Source organism: Chelonoidis abingdonii, chromosome 10, assembly GCF_003597395.2.
Source record: "Chelonoidis abingdonii isolate Lonesome George chromosome 10, CheloAbing_2.0, whole genome shotgun sequence".
Taxonomy (NCBI): Eukaryota; Metazoa; Chordata; order Testudines; family Testudinidae; genus Chelonoidis; species Chelonoidis abingdonii.
Genome location: NC_133778.1, coordinates 61,695,595 through 61,714,560, shown reverse-complemented (window position 1 = coordinate 61,714,560; position 18,966 = coordinate 61,695,595). Strand labels below are relative to the sequence as shown.

General features: G+C 41.7%; 1 protein-coding gene across 1 annotated transcript in view; it reads left to right on the top strand.

The window, feature by feature from the left end:
- THSD7B (thrombospondin type 1 domain containing 7B) overlaps window positions 1–18,966 on the top strand; it is a 513,591-nt gene that overhangs the window by 73,612 nt on the left and 421,013 nt on the right. The window lies entirely within an intron of this gene.

The window sequence follows — 18,966 nt, the reverse complement described above, 5'->3', positions numbered from 1 at the left end:
CCTGGATGTGATAAATAGATTGCCATTGACTCAACAAGAGGGGATGCAGTTTTAAACTTGGTTTCGGTAAACAGTGAGGACATCATAGAAGAGCTGGTTGTAGGAAATAACCTTGGATTGAGTGACCATAAGTTGATTCCATTTAAATTAAATGGAAAGATAATCAAAAACAGGTCATCAGCTATGTCAAAAGGGTAGACTTTGGGAAATTAAGGGAATTCAGTAAAGAAGTCAGCTGGACTGAAGAACTCAAGGATGTAACTGGAGAAGGCTTGGAATTTCTTCAGATCAACTATTCAAAAAGCATCTGAGATTTGCATTCCAAACTAGGGGTAAAAACTTGTAAGAAAAAGCTCCAGATCCAGCTGAAGGAATAACCACCTGAAAGAAGACATTACAAGAAAGCAGAGAGCCAATAGGCGATGGAAAAATGGTTTGATCAGCAGAGACTGCTACTTTGAGGAGGTTAGAAAATGTAGGAATAATGTGAATTTCTAAAAGTCAAGCTAAATTAGTTCTTGCCAAGCAAATGAAAATAAGACATTTTGTAGGGTTTGTTTTGATTTTTATTTATAAAAAGAATGAAGTTAGGTTGCTATGTGGGGTGGATGGGAAGGAGATGAAAGATAATCTGGGCCCATAACTAAATGAATACTTTGCCATGGTTATCAATAAGGATGATGATATGGAACATGCACATGAAGGTGGGACAGCAGATGAAAATGAGCGTATAGAAGTGAAATTTACCATCTCTGAAGTAGAAGGAAAACCTTAGCGCTTGATGCACTCTAATCGAGGGGAACTGGATAATTTAAATCCCGGACTACTGAATATTGTGACATGAGATTGCTAGTCTGGTAGCATGGATTCTTAATAAATTTACCTAGGAGGGTAGTATCATATGACCTAGAGAATAGCTACTGTCATACTTCTATTTAAGAAAGGGGGAAGAAGTGACCCATGCAATTACAGACCTGTTAGTCTCATCTGAGTAGTATGCAAGGCTTTAGAACAAATTATGAAGGAAAAAATAATTAAATTTATGGAGGTAAACTGTAAAGAAGATAAAATGCAACATTGGTTTACCCAAGATAAACCATGCCACACTAACCTGATTTCTTCCTTTTGAGAAAATAACTTTTTTTTTTTTTTTTTTTTTAAAGATAAGGAGAATGCAAAAAGTAGGAGTATGCTAATGAAACTTCCTACTGGTACGAAGTTGGGGAGCATTGTCAATGCAGAAGATGATCAGAATATTACACAGGAAGATCTGGATGACCTTAAAAACTGGAGTGACAGAAATGGAAAAAAATTCAATAGTACAAAATGCAAGGCCATTCAATTACAGCCTAATAGAAATTTATGCTACAAGCTGGAGGATCTTCGGTTGGAAGTGACAGAAGAGGAGAAAAACCTGGGAGTGTGGGTCCATCAAAGAATGAACCACCAATGTGATGCAGCTGTGAACAAGGCAAATGCAGTCTTAGAATGTATCAGATAGAGAAGTATTAATGTAATTGTATGAGGCACTAGTATGACTTCATTTGGAATACTATATACAGTTCTGGTCACCCATGTACAAGAAAGATGAATTTAAACTGGAATAGGTGCAAAGAAGCTCATTCTAGTCAGGGCTGGCTCTAGCTTTTTTGCCGCCCCAAGTGGCGGGGGGAAAAAAGAGCCGCGATCGATGTCACTTTGGCAGCAGCTCTACCGCTGCCACTTCATTCTTTGGTGGCAGGTCCTTCCCTCCAAGAGGGACTGAGGGACCCGCCGACGACTTGCCACTGAAGAGCCAGACAGGCCACCCCTCTCCATTGGCCGCCCTAAGCACCTGCTTGCTGCGCTGGTACCTGGAGCCAGCACTGATTCTAGTAGCTCTATCTTATGAGCAGAGACTAGAAGAGCTTGTTTAGTCTAGCAAAAAGAAAGATGGGGGAGGGGCATGATTGGTCTCCCTAAATCAGGGGTAAACACCAAAGAGGGTAAAAAGCTCTTTAAGCTAAAGGACAATATTGGCACAGGAACAAATGGGTATAAACTGGCCATGAGAAAATTCAGGCTGGAAATTAGAAGGTTTGTAACCATCACAGGACTGAAACAACCTCGCAGTTTATGTTATAGGGGCAAACACCTCAATTGGTTTTGAGAGAGTGGAACAAATATATGTATGATTTGTATGAGAGGGTTGCTTCTGATGGTAGAAGGCAGGGCTTAGTAGTCCTGGGATGTCATCTGCTCAAATAATGGCACCCCTCCTATACCCTGCCAAATGTTTAAAGCATAGGCTCAGGCCTGCAGGGGCTCAGTACTGGTTTGTCTTATGATTCTAAAAACTCCAGGGCTTCACCTGGTCACTTGCAGTGATCAGGAAGGGATTCTCCTCCCCTGTTCCCCAGTGTATTTTTTCCCCCTCTTTCCTCTGACGCATCAGAGATGGCTGTGGCTGGAGATGGAACACTGGACAGGGTGGGCCAGTGCTCTGAGATGGCACTGATCATTTTCTCTCTCAGGTGCTTGACTGGCTTGTTCTTGTTTAATGCTCCAGGTCTAACTGATTGCTGTATGTTGGGTCAGAAAGGAATTTCCCCCAGGTCTGATTTGCAGTGAACTGGTGTTTTTCTCAACTTCCTTTGCAGCATGTGGGTGCAGATCACTTGCCAGGATTATCTGGGTATATCTCATTTAATCATTTTCCTGCCATTGCAGGGGCCTTGGGAATTGGTGCACCTTGTTCCCTCAATTGTCTCCCTGAAACACATAATGGTTTAGTCTCCTGTGGTTGTGATACTTTTGGTCTAATTTTGGGTGTTGGTTTTACTGTGCAGGTGCTTGGTGGTGGTGGTGGTACCTGTGGTACATGGCGGTCTTTTTTGGCCTTAAACTCTGAATTAACTACCATATTCTAACTAAGATTGATTAAAACTCTAACATGTGGACAAGGCAGGTTGTACTTTAGCTTATCCTAGCTGGTTGAGTTGATGTCTAGGCTCTCCCCCTAGGTTAATACATTTTCAAAATACAAATTGTATCCTATCACTTGTCCTTCACCCAACCCCTTTATACTCCTTTTATGCAGCTTAGAATTGGGCCAAATGTGTTTGAACAGATATTTGTTCCTGTAAGGGTTATTAATCTTGTACTATAGCTTTAAAGCAAAATTGGCTACTACAGTATTTGATGTATACCTCAGATACTGATCTTGAGCCAAAATCAAGCTAGACCTTACTGGGATTAAAGCCATTTTAAATCAGTTTAATGTAATATATATTCTACTGTATAGTGAGAGAGAGAGAGAGAGGTGTGTGTGTGGGGGGGGGGGCAGAATTAGTAGGGTTGCCTGTAGTTAAAGATGCCCAGTGTTTCCCTTATAGGATTCTGTTTTCCATTGCTTACAACTTTACCAATCTACTATTTAGGTTGGTATGTTCCATATTGTGTGTCTGTCTGAATTCCTTTTTTGGAAAGCTTGAGCTAAATTGATTCCATTGTTTCTGAGAATGACATTACAGAAAAATATTTTGCCCATGTTTTAAAATTTCCGCTGTTCTGTTGAGATGTTCCAGTGCCTCTTTGCTTTGGAGCTGGGACTTGAAATCTAGCAGAGGTGTCATCCTGGTGTCAGGTATGTCTTTTGTTAACCTAATGAAAATCTGCCCAAACTTGGGGAAGTTATACGCCTCTCTGAGAAAATGAGTTTACATGTGCTCTATAGAAACTTGTTAGTTTGGCAGCTAAATGCTTTGAAGATTCAGTTTGCACTGAGCATGCTCCATCCCCTTACAGCTCCTACATGCTGACCACACTGTGCATGAACCTTCCCCACAGAATGTGACTGAGTTATACTCCAGGGCTGAGTATAACTTTCCCTATTGTTGTTCCTCCTGGCTCTAACGGGCTGTTGTGGTTTCAGTCTCCACAACTGAGAAAAGGGAGATTCCTATGTTCTTTCAATGATCCCCCTATTGGTACCCTGGCAGTGAGGAGGAGGGAGAGAAGGAAGGAAGCACCTTATTCTAATGCAGAAGGGTGCCTGGTGTGTGTGTGGGAGAGCCAGGGGTGGAGGGCGGGGGCGGAGGGCAGGAGCTGGATGGTGGGAGATGGTGGCAATCAGTAGTGGGGAGGCAGCAGCCAGGATGGGATTTGGGGGTGGATAGGAACAAAGGGGACAAACACTGGGGACATGGGTAGAACAGTCTATAACCATTAGTCCACAGATTCCTTCAAAACCTGGAACTGAACCTAGGATTTTTGAGTCTCTGCTTTCTTCTGTGGTCAACAAGAAACTGTGACACTTTTTCTCAGTGTGCCCAGGACTGAGAGCCACCTTGTTACCCTCTGCCTTCAGCGCAAGAAAGACTTGGAGGTGCTTAACTGGGTGTCAGCTTCCTGATGCCAACCTGCTAGCCATTCAATCTCCTCAGGGGAATGCTAGCCCTTGCTTTGCTTTGCAGGTTATCAGTAGGTTAACAACAGTCTTTGAGCCTCTTTGAAGCATTCCCTTGTGATATCCAGCTTCTGTCACTGGCTGCTGATAGACATACTAGGTTTGCTATGCCTAAGGGGACTGTGTACACACCAACTCATTTGATTCAAATGAGGATCAATTCCTACACAACACCACAGCGCTGAAATATATTTTATTGTCAAAACAATCATACATGTTTATTATCAAAGGTTAAGATTTAAGAGAGAGTGAATAAGGAAAATGGAAATAGAAAGGTTACTTATGCTTTTCTAGAAACTAAACTTAATTTTATCAGGCTGTCTAAAAGCAGTCCTGCCCTAGTCTATATGTCTTTTGCAGCATTTCCAACCAAGGCGGGTTGGAATTCCATTTTCATGAATGTAGTTGCTTTGCCTGAGTCCTTCCTCAGGTTCAGGATAAAATGGTGCCCTTTTGCATTCGCCTTATATACCCCAAAGGTCATTGTTTTGTCCCCCAAGTCAGGATGATGCCATGGTTTCTTTCCTGATGTGCTGATTCCATGTTGCCTTCACATCCTCATGTTGACATCATATGGAAATGAGGCTTCCATTGTGTTGGCTTAGAATGCTTAATTTACTTGTGAACTGAGGCAGACAGGTAAATATGTTTCCTTTGTCTGGCAGAAACATGTTTGTCAACGCTGCCTTGATTCAGACTTTTGGGAACATATTTTCAGTATTAATATACGTAACTTCTCACATACTGTATGTACATGTTGCAATATTAATGATTCTGGCTTTCATTTAAGACTTCAGATGATATTCTTTATGGATAAACACTACGAAAGCAGCGTGCTAGGTGTAGTGAGTAGTTCAAGCCTGTTAGAAGTTGCTTTTACAGAACAGTGAACCCAATTGCCAGCTGGCACCAATGGGGGTGTGTGTGTGTGTGTACATTGTTTCAGTTTTGCTACATTCTAAGCTTTTAATATTTTACTCAGGGAAGAGTGAGTGAAACCCACCATTCATTTTGTAGAACCAAGATGCAGAAAATAGCTGCAATTACTTTTTTTGTTTACAATCTGGAAAGGGATACTAATAGTTCACACGTGTCAGAAAAACTGATTTTGGAAAGTTCTTGACTGCATAGTTGAAAAACAAACCAGTGTGTTTTTTGTTTTTCAGTTAGCTACAATATGTTGAAGCTCTGCAATGTGAAATGAACTGATAATTTCCGAAGGTCATGCTCTTCCCCATAAACCAAACTGCTCTTCACTCCCAAGGGGAAATGGCACAACTGGGTTGACTTCTCATTATTTCTTCCTGTGGCGCTTCCTTATTAAATTATTGCCAGGTAGATGCAGCAGATGCTCATCAGGCCACTGCAGGACTCCTCTGTTAATTGAGCTATAATGGAGATGACAGCAGGGAAGGTCAAAATGATGAGACCAATGATGTAACAGGAACTCTGGTCGCCTACAAGCTGAACAGATAATTGACCTTACTTTATCATATTAGTTTTTATAAGTCCACAGCCTTATTATGATTGTTTGTTTGTTTTTTAATTAGTTGTATTGTGGTAGTACCCATAAGCCCACTCAAGATTGGGGCTCCGTTGTGCAAAGCTCGAAAGAAACATGATCCCTGCCCTGAAGAGTTTACGCTCCAATATGAAACAACATACAAGTGAGTTTAACAAACTGCAGAAGAGAAGAAAAGAGGAGGAGGACAAGGGTAATAAAGATGAAATCACACAGTTCATGTAGGGTTGTGGTTTAGCACTACTGGGGTGATTCCAAATCATTTGAATAAGATAGAATAATAGAAATGTAGCACTGGAAGTATCCTTAAGAGGTGGCTGGCTCACTACAAAAGCAATTTTCCCTCTCTTGGTATTGACACTTCCTCATCAATTCTTGGGAGTGGACTACATCCACCTGACTAAACTGGCCTTCGACATTGGTTCTCCACTCGTAATGTAACACCCTTCCTTCATGTGCCAATATATATTTATGCCTGTATCTGTAATTTTTACTCCATGCATCTGAAGAAGTGGGTTTTTTACCCACAAAAGCTTATACCCAAATAAATCTGTTAGTCTTTAAGGTGCCACTGGACTCCTTGTTGTTTTTAAGAGGTTATCTAGTCCACCCTCTAGAGCTGAGACAGGACCAAGTATATCTAGATGGGGGTTCTGACAACAGGTTTTTTTGGTGGCCTGAGAGTGCAGCCATCAACTCTTGCTGGTGGCTGCTATGACGAACCTGTCTCTCTGTCCCTGCCTTCCACAGCCCCTCATTGAGAGCCCACCCCCGGGAAGGTGGGTCAGGGATTCACCAACCGCCCATAGAGTGCCAGGCTGGGCATGCCTTGGCTGGGGGAGCTGCCCATGGGGTGCCATGCCAACTGAACACTGGAGCCACCTCCACTGGCAGAATCCACCTCTGGTGCCATGCACGTTGGCCCGCATGTCTCCAGAAGTGCTGCCTAGAGCCCCCAAGGAGGCTGCGTGGTGCAGGGTGCTGATCTCTGCTGGAGGCACCAGCGCAAACACCAAGGTGGCACATCTCGCTGCCCTTGATCGCAGTTATTCAGGAGCAACAGCTGGGCACTGCAGGGAGGTGGCGCTTCTCCTGCTCTCCCCACCCCCAATGTCCACCCCTGCTTTGGAGGCTCTTGTGACCACAAAAAAAAAAAAAAAAAATCTGCTGGTGGCCACATGCGGCTATGGGAGCTGCATTTGAGAAATGCTCACCTAGACCATTTGAGAAACACTGATCTCGACCATTTCTGATAAGTATCTGTTTTTACCCTCTCCCTCTGTTCCCAAACTGAGATTCCATGATCTCCCTTCATAATCTATTCTAGTACCAGGGCCACCCAGAGGGGGGGAAGTGGGGCAATTTGCCCCAGGCCCCGCAGGGGCCCCCACAAGAACGTCGGAGGCTCCTCCCGCCTTCACCTTCCCCCAGCGCCTCAGCGCGCCGCATCCAGGAGCAGCCCTGGACAGAGCTAAAGCCGTGTGGCTCTGCTGAGCTTAAGCTCCTTCCGCTCAGAGCTGTGTGGAAAGGGGGTGGGGCCTGAGCACCTCCTGCTCAGAGTCGCATGGTAAGGGGGCGGGGCTGTGAGCTACGGCCAAGCAAGGGGGGCTTTGTTCACATGGATCCAGGTCGCTGCTGCACTGCCCAGGGCCGCTTCTGAACGCGGCATGCTGTGGCTCCTGGAGATGGGGAAAGTGGGAGTAAGCAACATGGTAAGCCCCTCTGAACTGGACACCCTCCTGACTCCCCCCCCCCGACAGCCATGATCCCCAGCTCTGAGCCCAGCCCCTCTGAGCTGAACACCCTCCTGGACCCCCCCCCTGCGACAGCCCTGACCCCCAGCTCTGAGCCCAGCCCCTCTGAGCCAGACACCCCCCAGCTCCGAGCCCAGCACCTCCTGACCCCTTTCCCCCCGCCCAACTCTGAGCCGAGCCCAGCCTCTGTGAACCAGGCACCCCCTGACCCAGAGCCCTGCTCCCCACCCAGCTCTGGGCAACAGGAGTGCCACCCCCAGACAGCGACAGCCCACTGCCACCAACCATCACCCACCGACAGCCCATTATGTAATAGCAAATGTATATATACCATTAAAGCACTTAATATTTTTAAATCCTGTTCAAATTATTAAAAATTATTTTTTGAATGTATTTCACTGGTTATTTGTTACGTTTCCAAAAACATGATACTACAGTATTGCAACTTTTTTTTATGGAAGGGGCCCCCAAAATTGCTTTGCCGCAGGCCACCCGAATCCTGTGAATGGCCCTGTCTAGATTAAGCCCATTGCTACTTGTCCTCACATCAGTGAACGTGATCAGTTTCTTTTGATCACCAGCTTCTTTATAATACCCCAAAACATATTTGACAATTATTATCAGATCCCCCTCAGTCTTCATTTCTCAAGACTAAAAATGCTCCTTTTTTAACCTTTCCTCATAGATCAGATTTTTCTAAATCTTTTATCATTTTTGTAGCTCTTCTTGTCTCTCTCCAATTTATCCACATCTTTCTGAAAGTGTGGCACCCAGAATTAGACGGTGATCCAGGTGAGTCCTCAGCAGTATTTAGTGGAGCAGGAAAGTTGCCTCCTATCCCTGACATAACATTCCAGTTAATACACTCCAGAATGATCTGAACTGCAAAGGGGAAGAGTCTAGAATTCAGGCCCTAGCCTGAGCCCAAATGTCTACACTGCAATTTTAAAGCCCTGCAGCCTGTAACCCGAGAGCCTAGTCTACTGACTGGGCTATCCCCGGGGTATTTCATTGCAGTGTAGACATACCCTTAGTGACCAGAGTGCTGGGTCAGCTCTAGGCTCCTCACACCCTCATACGCTAACACCCCTGTCTGTCAACTGTGTGTGTGTGTGTGTGTGTGTGTGTGTGTGTGTGTGTGTGTGTGTGTGTGTGTGTGTGTGTGTGTGTGTGTGTGTGTGTGTGTGTGTTCCAATATCCTTTCTGGACTTTTTTGTTACTATCATTGTTATACTTCACAGCAGAATCCTCTTTACACATTTGTCTTAATGCACTATGCTATTACCAGTTGTCTCTAATGACTGGAAGAAATTGCATGAACCAAACAGTAAGTCACAAAATATCTTTTATCAGAGGGGTAGCCATGTTTAGTCTGGATCTATAAAAAGCAAAAAGAGTCCTGTGGCACCTTATAGACTAACAGATGTATTGGGGCATAAGCTTTCGTGGGTGAATACCCACTTCGTCAGACGCAAAATATCCTTTCTTTATTTATTCTGACACCTCTAGCTTTATTTACTTAGAGTAAAATGTCGGAATGTGGTCGTAAATGTACCGTATTACTGCAGAGTATATTTTGTAGACATAATGAAGCCTTAATTATATGAGAGCTTGTTACAACACTTGCTATTTGCTGGGACTCCTGTTTTAGTGTGTGCATTAGCACCAGTCTATTCTACAGCCTGTCAGTTTCTTGAGTCCTACAGAGTGCTGCTCAGGTTTTCCAATCCTTGCCCCTTTTGAAGGTTGATACTTAAATGTATTGAGGTAAACATCTAATGACAGAGCATGCATTGGAACAAATGTTTATTTCAGCACTTCGGAAATGAGTTGTTGAAACAATAGAATTTATCATATGGATGTGTTTGTGTCTGTTTATATTAGCTCATTTGTGTCTGGCCTAAAACTAGGTAGTGGGAAAGGAAAGAGTAATAAGGGCAAAATTCATAGGTACCAACACTGTGGAGACCATATTATTCTTTAAAATGTAGGCATTGCAGCAAAATTGAGCATTTTTATATCTTAAAGAAGAATTGAAGATGGCCTATGCCATTTATATAGCTTCAGTAGCCTGTTATGAATATGATTTTTTCCCAGTTATCTCCAATTTTGGAGATGCAATTTTACACTCACAAATGTTTTCACCTGCATTTAATTGCATGCAAAAATGGTAGCATTTTCAGGGGTGCTGGAACTAGCGGTGCTGAGGGTGCGGCAGGAACCCTCTGGCTTGAAGTGATTTACAGGTTTGTTCAGTGGCTTTCAGCATTGCCACTATAAAAATTGTTCCAGTGCTGCTGGAAAATATTCCTGGATCTCTGTATCTGATTTCCTGAATCAGGTAGCTGAGCATGTATATGCATTCATTTGTTCGGGCTGTTGTACACACCCATTGTTTTAGCAAAAGCTTTGCACATCACAACCTATTAGTTAAATAGAGATGCAGGAGTAGTGTTAACTAGATATATTTCCCTTTGTCCTGCTAATTCAATTTTAACAGTATTCCAGAATCAGCACAATTCTGGGCACTATTCTTATTATAAATCAATAGGTTACAGATGGAAAAGACTTACTGGATCATCCAGTCCATAAGACTGCCAGTGCTAAAAGGTGCATCAGATATTAAACTGGTAACAGATCCAGTCTAGGCACTAGCCTGTTGAGGTTTTTTAAATACATCACAGCATTGCTTTGTGAAGAAATCCTAATGTTTGTACTTGAATGCAAAATTTTGCTTGTCTTGGCATCTTCAGAATGTGTTTTATTCTATTAATTCTGTCTATTAATTTTGCTATATTCTGAGGAAACTTCAAGGAAAATTTCATCACTGTACTAAACAAACAGTTCAGAAATTTAAGTACAGGTGTGCAAAGGAAAGGCAGTGCAAGTAGTATCCCGTCGCTTGCCATTATAAGACCTTGTTTTCAATTTCAGTCAGAAAAATGAGTCCCTATGTTTCTCATACCAGACGCTCTGACACTTTTGACAATTCTGGTCTTAATTTCTGTTACGTTGTGTGTAAAATGGGAAGGATAATACCACACAGGTGTTGTGAAGATAAATCCATGAATGCTTGTAAAGCGCTAAGATACAACAATGATAAGACCATAGAAAAGTCCATGAAGAAATAAATAATTGTGTATTCAGTGCAGGGTTTGGCTGGTGTGCGGTAAATAATGCATGTGGCCATGCATTAAATGGCGAGGATAAAAAAAATTTTAGTTAACCATTCAGTGAGCACCAAACATTGTGTGCACTGAATAAGGCAAGATTCCTGTGGAAAAAAATACTATAAGATTGTATAAGTAAAGACAAGATGTACCAACATTTTGATAAACCTTCTGAATTCTTGACTTTGCAACCTTAATATTCTTTTAAAGTAGGGTTTTGTTGTTGTAATATAATATATACACTTGCATACAGATGAATTAAGTTTTGCTCCAGTTGTGTTTCTTTAGCTGACCCGTTGATCTGGACTGCTTAGAGAAATTTAAAATCATATATACTTTCTATTATTGAAAGTCAAGTATTTTTTTCATTGTGTGCATTGTAAATACTTACAAAGAACTGGATGTAACAGCAATATTGTTTCACAGAAGAGTTGCATTCTATCGTTGTTTTAATTAAAACCATTTCGCTGATGGCAAGTTCATCCTCTGGTGTTTAATGTATTTGTAATGCATCTGTTTGGGCTCCCTTGCTAGAGATATCTTTCATTATAACCCACTTATCTAAGTTTATAATTAAACTTTTAAATGTAAACCTTTATTAAGTTTCAAGAATGCACTCTGAAACCGAAGTTCATGACAGAAAACGGGAAAATTTTGGGGTTTATATGTTTCTCCTAATTAGGTCACTAAAATTTCAGAAGCATTTCAGTGGCAATGCAACAATGGCCTTTACTGTCTGTACGTTAAGCGTTACTTTGTGTAACCCTTCAGTTTCCTCCATAGTTGCAGAACAAGAAGCAGGCATTATTGAATTTACAGATATAATTTAGAACGAATAAAGACAGTGAAAACTTTTATAGTGGCTTTTTTTTCAGTAGCTAAACACCTATTCTTAAAAAGGAGTCACTAATGTTATAAAATGGAAAAAGGACCAACTACTGTAGTTTGTATTGGACCTTATCTACATTGGAGTTACCAGCTACTGGTATAACTGCCTTGCTGTAATTGCATGGATGCATACCCTAGGGTAGACACAGTGCACTGGTGTGACTTACTCTGGGTAATGCTCCAGAGTAGACTGACTTAGATGGTATAGCCCCTAATTGTTTGCAAAAGTTCTCTTCCAGATGCAGATATATTACTAGCACAGTGTGTTCTTTTAAGAATATTTCCACTCTCACAATTATTGTAGCATACTGCATTAAGTATTCTGCAGTTTAATGTTCTGATTTATATAAATAACCAATTAAGGAGGCGACATTTAGAAGTAATTGCCAACTAATGTTGTAGATCTATAAATCTAGCACTTTTACACAGTGCATTTTAATCCATGGATCTCAAAGTGCTTCAGAAAGGAGGGTAAATATCTGTAACTGCATTGTATAAATGGAAAAGGGGAGGCACAAAGGTCCAGACTGCCATTCTTACTCTTGTTGAGTAGTTCTATTGAAGTCAGTGGGACTACTAGTACATTACTCCACAAGTGGCAGAATCTGGCCCTGAGTGACTTGTCTTAGGTCACATAGAAAGTCTGTGGCAACGCTGAGAATAGAATCTAGGTCACTGCACTTCAGCCACAAGACTATCTTCATCTAAAATATGTCAGCAATGGAAGAATTGATTATGTGTGTGCATAAATCATATGGGAATAAAATCTGTTTCCAGTTTAGCTTGGTATTTTCTCATGATATTAAAAATTGTGTGTGTGCATGTACACATGCACACAAAACAATAGCTAATAGTGAAGGACCAGATCCTGGCTCCATGGACATGGCTGTATAGAGCTTACTCAGGGCTGGCTGTAAATTCACAGTCTAGTTCATTATTTTTTCTTTAGTTTTTCTATAAATCTCAATGTTTGTAAAATTTAGAATAACTTTACCTGAAGACTTTTGATCCGCTGATTATCACAGGTTGTCTAGGCACATGTAAAGGGTGGTTTGACAGGCGCCATTCCAAGCTATGATCTGCTGATGAGGAATCAAATAGGATTAGTCTTTGGATAATACCTTTTGCAGAAGGCAGGGCAGAGTTTAGTAGTACATGGTATTAACATTTCAGAAAGGTCAAGATAAGTGAAAATCTATAAATCTTAGGATGAATAAGTGATGAGTTTCTGCCCTGCATTCCAGGCAAACTGTTATTACTGTTTTTAATTTTGTTTTTTCTGCTAAGAGAATTGAATAATCATTAAAGTGTTTTGTGCTGGACAATTATCAAATGATTTTCAGGTCAAATATGAGACATGCAAATGCTTTTTCTATTGTTGTTAAAATTGTGCTGGTTTATTTTAGTTGCATAATGTTTTTTAAATGTAATTTTTCCCAACTCTCTTCATAAGTATTCTCATTGCAAAGAAAAATACTAGGGCAAATTCAACCATGGCTGAAGTGGGCACAACTCCTACTGAATTCAAGGGGAATTTTGCTTCCTTATGACAAGGGTGAATTAAGTTCTTTGACTTGGGTTTTCAGACTTACAGCCAGTTTATTTTCAGGTTGAGTAACAAATATTGCACAAATTCATACAGAACAGGGCTAGATTTATGACATCAGAAGCCACTGCAAGGAGTGTGAAGGGGTACTGCACTAGTGGTAGTGATCTCAGTTATTTTCTCTTTGGGGTACCTGCAGAAACATCAATTACTATACTACTGCAACAGAGTGCATTCATTGTGTATTTCCTCCAGTGTTGGTCACTAATGGCTGGCTGCTGTTGAGAGCAGAAAGAGGCATAGCCTTGGTTACCCAGCAGTGCCAGAGACCCTGCTGCTTTAGCAGTGTCTAGCACTGCTGGGACTCTGGTTCTTGTGCTCTGGGTGTGCAAGCACTAGCATTCTGGTTACCTGCATGGGACTGGGCAGCAAGTTTTATTACAGCCTCTCCATCTTGCTATCCATCTATGCAGGGAAAACTGGAGTCTGGTCACCAATTTCTCACTAGAAAATCCAGGACTCTAATAACCAAATAAGAATTTTTAATATACAAAGAGAACAGAGTCCCTTGATGTGCTCTATAGCTGCTCACCTCTAAAGGGACTGTGGTAGTTTTGTGGTACGTGGTAGCTTCTGCAGCCTGCATTCTGTTGCGTAAATTTTCATTTTTAATCTGAGGTGGGTGGGTAGGAAAGAATTAAAAAACAAAGAAATAAACTTCCTGCTAGTTAGCCATTTTTACTGTACTGTCTTTTAAATACATGCTCACTAATAAGATGGCATTGGCATTTATGATAATACATCTGTTACAATGCAATTTCCATTAGTGGAAGGTATTTCAAAGAAAATGGATTTTGAACCTTTACTGTCATATGTGCATGCAAACAATTTTTTTCACATTCCGACTGATCTTTAATATCAGCTAAAAATATAATGTAAACACTGTGGGCCTGATCCTTCAAACATACCAGTGTAGCACTGGAACAAGTCTTGATTTTAATGTCATGAGAAATGTACTGATGTGGATATTTGCAGGATTGAGCTCTATGCCACTGTTGTCACGGTGTGAAAATAAAAATACAGGATGGGTAGGGTAGTCAGCTGTAAGAAGGGAGGAGGGATAGGTCAGTGGTTTGAGCATTGGTTTGCTAAAGCCAGGGTTATGAGTTCAGTCCTTGAGGGGGCCACCTTGGGTTCTGGGGCAAAAATCAGTACTTGGTTCTGCATAGTGAAGGCAGGGGGCTGTATTCAGTGACCTTTAACTGTTTTGGAGGGGAGGGATAGCTCAGTGGTTTGACCATTGGCTTGCTAAACCCAGGGTTGTGAGTTCAATCTTTGAGGGGGCCATTTAGGGATTTGAGGATTGGTCCTGCTGTGAGCAGGGGGTTGGACTAGATAATCTCCTGAGGTCCCTTCCAACCCTAATATCTATGATTCTAAGAATGTCATAAAAGACATTGAATAAGCTGGAAAAATCAAAGGAATGTTTAATGTGATGCCCCTATCCTGCAAGCATTATGCATATGTAACTTTAAACATGTGAATAGTCCAGCTGAAGTCAGTGGGATGACTTGTGCTTAAAATGTAAGCACATGCATAAGTGTTTGTAGGATTAATGCATATGTAGTATTGGGGCTCAAGATTATTTTAGGTAATGAGTTTAATGTAAGCACATGCATAAGTGTCTGTAGGAGTAATGCATATGTAGTATTGGGGCTCAAGATTATTTTAGGTAATGCGTTTGTCTTGGATAACTGTGGACTATATAAATCATTGTTACCTCTCCTAATTGGCCACTTTTTAAATTTGGGAGTAAGTGGAGAGAGAAACCTATAAGTGACCAGAAAAGAAAATACAGTAAAAGAATTTTGGGGGAGAGAAAATATATATATATTTGAGTTGTGATTTGAAGTTTAATTTCCTCATCTGGGGAAGAAACAATAAATAATTATAAGGAACATGCATCATGAACATGAAGTGCAGATCAGAATTAATAGTATGAATAATCTGTAAATTATTTTTTAAAATGTGAACTACAGATTTTTTTCCTCTCTGTATTTGCCAATTCACAGTTAACTATGCCTTCACATTTGGAAGTTTGAGATATTCAGTAACTAAATTTGATGTGAAATCTTGGTGGCCTTCATAATGTAATTTATTCATGCTGCTGTGGATGGCATATGTTGCCTGTGTGGTAACTTTTTATCATATCTGCACAGAACTGCCAGTGTTTCAAATTGTGTTACACAAACTGAGATAAAGGGACAAATTCGGATTTTGCTTGCCTCAGTGTAAATCATTGTACTCAGTGGAGTTACACTGGTGTAAGCGAGATGGGAATCAGGTTCATGGTCTTTAATTTATTCCTGTGGGTTTCTTTTTCAGACTTAATGTAATCTCTGTGCTCCTCAGACAACAGCAGGCTGTTATTTTTGTAGTCTTTCTCAAGGAACTAACAGATGCCAAGCCTCTTGACTAGGGCAGGAATCTTCTACCCTTGGAGAGTTACTGCTACCCACTTCCCCAATTCTGAGCTGGGAAAAGTATGTTCAAAAGGCAGCTGATGAGTGCTACCTGAGCTAAAAAACACAAACTAAGAAACCACAACTGGCAGTGAGTGTTGTCTGAGGTTTCCTTGGATTTGTGGATTAGAGTCTTTAGTGAAATATCTTCTAGTGAAAAGATAAAGTCCCTATCCTGGCCTTATTCAGCTCCACAATGTGGAGTGCTGGCTGGGTCCCAGGTGTACAGAGCCCTGTTTGAACCTACAGAGGTCTCATGAGGGTCAACAGCAGAGTGCCTGCACAGGGCATGGTCCTGCAAAGTGCTGAGCACTCTGGCCCTGATCCAGTAAAGCACGTTAGCATGTTACTTAAATTTAAGTTTATGACCAGGCCCATTGCATTCAGAGAGATGTCTTGCATTCCTGAACTTAAGCACATGCTTAAGTTCCTTGTAGGATTAGAACTTGTGACGGGATCCCCAGGGTGCATCCTGGGACTGTGGGACTGCTGTGCCCCCCGAACTCTCTCCAGCCAGGGCTTTCTCTCACAGTGCCTTGCTAGTGACCAGCAGCAAACCCCTCCAGGTGCTGTTATCACTTAGCACAACCACATGTGGGGACCCAACACCCAGCTAGATTACATGAATGCTCCCAGAGCCACTCATGAATCACAGACAGAAAGTCACCAGAGCCAAATCCCCCCAGCTCCCAGCACTATACCTGAGGAGTATGCCGTCTTGCACTCTTCGAGATGGGCAGTGCAGATTTATTAATTGGTTCATCACTTCATCAATGGAAAGTTGAGGAGATTTGCCAAACACTTCATCAAACTAATTGGTAAAGATAAACAATAAAACAAATTTATTGACTACAAAAGATAGATTTTAAGTGATGGGCAAAAAAGTCAGAGTTAGTTGCCAAAAGAAATAAAATGTAAGCACATAGTCTAAACTCTCCTCCCTATTAGACCAGGCAACAACTAGACTAAGCAGTTTTTCTCACCCCACTGGATATTGCATTTCATATTACACAGATTTCACCCTTGAAATCTGGGCCAGTCCCCTCAGTTGGAGTCTTCAGAGTGTCCTTGTTGATTGCAGCATAGATGGGTGAAGGAGAGAGGCCCAACATGGGCCGCCTGTGTTCAGTTTTATATCCTCAGTCCGTGTGCTTGGAAAATAAGTCCAGGCATGTCTGGGTGCATTGCTGAGTCTCCAGGCAAGGTTGAGTAATTCCCCTCTTTTGGCCTCATGCAAGTGAGTCATTGCATTGTAGCTCCCTTGCTGGACAGTGGTTGTTGATGGGTTGATTGACACCCGACCAGAGTGTTGGCTATTTTCCTTGCTGTTGCCTCTGGAGTTAATACCTGGGCGAATTCCCAATTTACAGTATGTTTTAGTGATAACCATACAACGTAATTCTCTTAACTTCATATGGGTTAATGATATAAATTTATGGATAGAGAAATGACTTTCAGAAGATCGTAACCTTTCCCTGATACCTTAAAAGGCATGCTTCACAACTGTATATAAATGAGGAATATGGAGTTACAGGGTGCTCCCCCAAGGTACAGAATGTCACAGAACCAGAGTTGCCAAACCCTGCCAGTTCTCCCCCACCCCAGGACATCTGTCATACATAGTATCAGTTGTGGTGGTTGTGATGCTGGGAATGACATTAGGGGAAGCAGTGCCCCTTGATATTTGTTGTGGAGTGAGGAGGATTAGTCCAGATGAGTGATGGTCGCATAGAGTTAATTACAGGATGGCCTAGTGTTAGAGCTGGTCAAAAATTTTCCTGTGGAATAGAACTTCACCAGATAATGCTGGTTTGTGAAACCCAAAATGTTTCACAAGAACAGTTGGGATTTGAACTCCAGTCTAGTCACAGACAAGTTTGTGTTGGAAAGTTGCCTAGTGGGCTCAGGGTCTCTTGCAACTTCCAGGGTCTGTGGCATTGGGGCAGCTCCATAGTGCAGAGCTCCAGGACCAGGGATCGTTGGATCATGCCCAGACAACCTTGCTGTGCCAGGGATTCTAGGCTCTCTGCCTCAGAGCTGGGAGCCTGAAAGCCCTGGGAACCCCAGCTCTCATCAACACTTGGCTCCCAACTCAGCAGCGAGGAGCCTGGAAACCCAGAGAGCCCTACCTCTCACGTTTGATTTCTTATCTCTTCACTCCCGCTGCCCCTCTTGAATTTCTTTTTGGCTGAAACTTGCAGTTTTCATTCTGAAATGGAACAAAAACTTTTTTGGAGCTTCCATTGGCTTGGAATTGAGGTATGCGTGTCACTCTCTCTCCTGAAGTTGTCTCATTTGCAATGCACTGGATCCAAATCCTTCTTCCAAGGCCCGGTTGGCTTCTTGGGCTTGATTAGCCCAGTGCAAACTTGCTTACAAGGCCACTTATGGTCCTTTGTTTGACCCTGTAAGATTTAGGATTTAGCTCTAGACCAGGGACTAGGATTTGCTTTTTTCCCTTCAATTCAGGGTGCAATGTTTGTTCTTGAAATTGAAAGTCTAGGTCCTAACGTTAATGCCAAAACATTGGGAAAAGTCCATGAATGCAAGCGTCTTACATTGCCTGCATTACTTTGCCTGTGTAAAAGCTCAATTTGATATCTTTACAGATTTTGCAATGCAGCTAAAATATAAAAATGAATTAAGCTAAACAGATACAACACTGTATCCTCCACAGCAGTTAGTCAGTATCTGATTAATGATAATTACATGAGTTTATCATGATGGAAACTGAGTAATTTCAATAAAACTCCAAATTAAAAGATTTAGTGTATAGCCACTATTTTCAGGTTTATCTTTGACTTCTTATCAAGAACCATACTGTGTATTATGTATTGTAATAATGCTGCTTTTTTATAAGGCTGGAAATGTAATGGAATTTCAGAACTAAACTTCCAATATCTGATAACTTTAATGAAAGGCACTGAATGATGCCAATAACATGTTGCAGAAGAATCTTATCACTCTGCTTTCCCTGTCCCAGCGGTGAAACTTTGACATATGAAATGTGGGACTAATGACCAGTTGCAAATGTAGGAATTCAGGAAATATAAATGCAAAACCTAATCTTGTAGGAGAAGGAGTTTAGATTACATGTATAGCGTTCACTTTCACATC